This window comes from Cololabis saira, unplaced genomic scaffold, assembly GCF_033807715.1.
Source record: "Cololabis saira isolate AMF1-May2022 unplaced genomic scaffold, fColSai1.1 scf057, whole genome shotgun sequence".
NCBI lineage: Eukaryota > Metazoa > Chordata > Actinopteri > Beloniformes > Belonidae > Cololabis > Cololabis saira.
This window is the reverse complement of record NW_026906221.1, coordinates 20,001-22,500: the sequence shown is the minus strand read 5'-3', so window position 1 is coordinate 22,500 and position 2,500 is coordinate 20,001. Positions and strand designations below refer to the sequence as shown.

General features: G+C 45.8%; 6 non-coding genes and 2 pseudogenes across 6 annotated transcripts; all 8 read left to right on the top strand.

The window, feature by feature from the left end:
- Positions 1 to 82: 82 nt before the first annotated feature.
- On the top strand, positions 83 to 201 carry LOC133436206 (5S ribosomal RNA; annotated as a pseudogene).
- Positions 202 to 418: 217 nt separating this feature from the next.
- Positions 419 to 537, top strand: LOC133436075 (5S ribosomal RNA). The gene has a single exon (XR_009779882.1). It is a non-coding gene; the product is annotated as a 5S ribosomal RNA (ribosomal RNA).
- Positions 538 to 736: 199 nt separating this feature from the next.
- LOC133436201 (5S ribosomal RNA) lies at positions 737 to 855 on the top strand (annotated as a pseudogene).
- A 199-nt stretch (positions 856 to 1,054) lies between these two features.
- Positions 1,055 to 1,173, top strand: LOC133436068 (5S ribosomal RNA). The gene has a single exon (XR_009779876.1). It is a non-coding gene; the product is annotated as a 5S ribosomal RNA (ribosomal RNA).
- Positions 1,174 to 1,390: 217 nt separating this feature from the next.
- On the top strand, positions 1,391 to 1,509 carry LOC133435829 (5S ribosomal RNA). The gene has a single exon (XR_009779646.1). It is a non-coding gene; the product is annotated as a 5S ribosomal RNA (ribosomal RNA).
- Positions 1,510 to 1,708: 199 nt separating this feature from the next.
- Positions 1,709 to 1,827, top strand: LOC133436103 (5S ribosomal RNA). The gene has a single exon (XR_009779909.1). It is a non-coding gene; the product is annotated as a 5S ribosomal RNA (ribosomal RNA).
- Positions 1,828 to 2,026: 199 nt separating this feature from the next.
- LOC133436063 (5S ribosomal RNA) lies at positions 2,027 to 2,145 on the top strand. The gene has a single exon (XR_009779871.1). It is a non-coding gene; the product is annotated as a 5S ribosomal RNA (ribosomal RNA).
- A 199-nt stretch (positions 2,146 to 2,344) lies between these two features.
- On the top strand, positions 2,345 to 2,463 carry LOC133436072 (5S ribosomal RNA). The gene has a single exon (XR_009779880.1). It is a non-coding gene; the product is annotated as a 5S ribosomal RNA (ribosomal RNA).
- The last annotated feature ends 37 nt before the right edge of the window (positions 2,464 to 2,500 follow it).

Genomic DNA, 2,500 nt, shown 5'->3' with positions numbered 1-2,500 from the left:
TATTATCACCAACAAATCAATGACTTATATTATATGACTTATCTTCAACTCCATATAAGAGGTATTTCAAGCTGCAGCTTCAGCTTACGGCCATACCAGCCTGGATGCGACCGATCTCGTCTGATCTTGGAAGCTAAGCAGGGTCGGACCTGGTTAGTACTTGGATGGGAGAACGCCTGGGAATACTAGGTGCTGTAAGCTGTTTCATCCAGCAGAGAGCGCTCTCGCTTAATCTACCCACACATATTTCAACGTGGTAACAGCGACAGCTCACGTCCTAAAGTGTTTTGCACATGGTTAAGGCACTTTAACTCCAACAAATAAGCGCTTCTAAATTATTATCACCAACAAATCAATGACTTATATTATATGACTTATCTTCAACTCCATATAAGAGGTATTTTAAGCTGCAGCTTCTGCTTACGGCCATACCAGCCTGGATGCGCCCGATCTCGTCTGATCTCGGAAGCTAAGCAGGGTCGGGCCTGGTTAGTACTTGGATGGGAGACCGCCTGGGAATACCAGGTGCTGTAAGCTTTTTCAACCAGCAGAGAGCGCTCTCGCTTAATCTACCCACACATATTTCAAAGTGGTAACAGCGACAGCTCACGTCCTAAAGTGTTTTGCACATGGTTAAGGCACTTTAACTCCAACAAATAAAACCAACAAATCAATGACTTATATTCTATGACTTATCTTCAACTCCATATAAGAAGTATTTCAAGCTGCAGCTTCAGCTTACGGCCATACCAGCCTGGATGCGCCCGATCTTGTCTGATCTCGGAAGCTAAGCAGGGTCAGGCCTGGTTAGTAATTGGATGGGAGACCGCCTGGGAATACCAGGTGCAGTAAGCTTTTTCAACCAGCAGAGAGCGCTCTCGCTTAATCTACCCACACATATTTCAACGTGGTAAGAGCGACAGCTCACGTCCTAAAGTGTTTTGCACATGGTTAAGGCACCTTAACTCCCACAAATAAAACCAACAAATCAATGACTTATATTCTATGACTTATCTTCAACTCCATATCAGAGGTATTTCAAGCTGCAGCTTCTGCTTACGGCCATACCAGCCTTGATGTGTCCGATCTCGTCTGATCTCGGAAGCTAAGCAGGGTCGGGCCTGGTTAGTACTTGGATGGGAGACCGCCTGGGAATACCAGGTGCTGTAAGCTTTTTCAACCAGCAGAGAGCGCTCTCGCTTAATCTACCCACACATATTTCAACGTGGTAACAGCGACAGCTCACGTCCTAAAGTGTTTTGCACATGGTAAAGGCACTTTAACTCCAACAAATAAGTGCTTCTAAATTATTATCACCAACAAATCAATGACTTATATTATATGACTTATCTTCAACTCCATATAAGAGGTATTTCAAGCTGCAGCTTCAGCTTACGGCCATACCAGCCTGGATGCGCCCGATCTCGTCTGATCTCGGAAGCTAAGCAGGGTCGGGCCTGGTTAGTACTTGGATGGGAGACCGCCTGGGAATACCAGGTGCTGTAAGCATTTTCAACCAGCAGAGAGCGCTCTCGCTTAATCTACCCACACATATTTCAACGTGGTTAGAGCGACAGCTCACGTCCTAAAGTGTTTTGCACATGGTTAAGGCACTTTAACTCCAACAAATAAAACCAACAAATCAATGACTTATATTCTATGACTTATCTTCAACTCCATATAAGAGGTATTTCAAGCTGCAGCTTCTGCTTACGGCCATACCAGCCTGGATGCGCCCGATCTCGTCTGATATCGGAAGCTAAGCAGGGTCGGGCCTGGTTAGTACTTGGATGGGAGACTGTCTGGGAATACCAGGTGCTGTAAGCTTTTTCAACCAGCAGAGAGCGCTCTCGCTTATTCTACCCACACATATTTCAACGTGGTAACAGCGACAGCTCACGTCCTGAAGTGTTTTGCACATGGTTAAGGCACTTTAACTCCAACAAATAAAACCAACAAATCAATGACTTATATTCTATGACTTATCTTCAACTCCATATAAGAGGTATTTCAAGCTGCAGCTTCAGCTTACGGCCATACCAGCCTGGATGCGCCCGATCTCGTCTGATCTCGGAAGCTAAGCAGGGTCGGGCCTGGTTAGTACTTGGATGGGAGACCGCCTGGGAATACCAGGTGCTGTAAGCTTTTTCAACCAGCAGAGAGCGCTCTCGCTTAATCTACCCACACATATTTCAACGTGGTAAGAGCGACAGCTCACGTCCTAAAGTGTTTTGCACATGGTTAAGGCACTTTAACTCCAACAAATAAAACCAACAAATCAATGACTTATATTCTATGACTTATCTTCAACTCCATATCAGAGGTATTTCAAGCTGCAGCTTCTGCTTACGGCCATACCAGCCTGGATGCGCCCGATCTCGTCTGATCTCTGAAGCTAAGCAGGGTCGGGCCTGGTTAGTACTTGGATGGTAGACCGCCTGGGAATACCAGGTGCTGTAAGCTTTTTCAACCAGCAGAGAGCGCTTTCGCTTAATCTGCC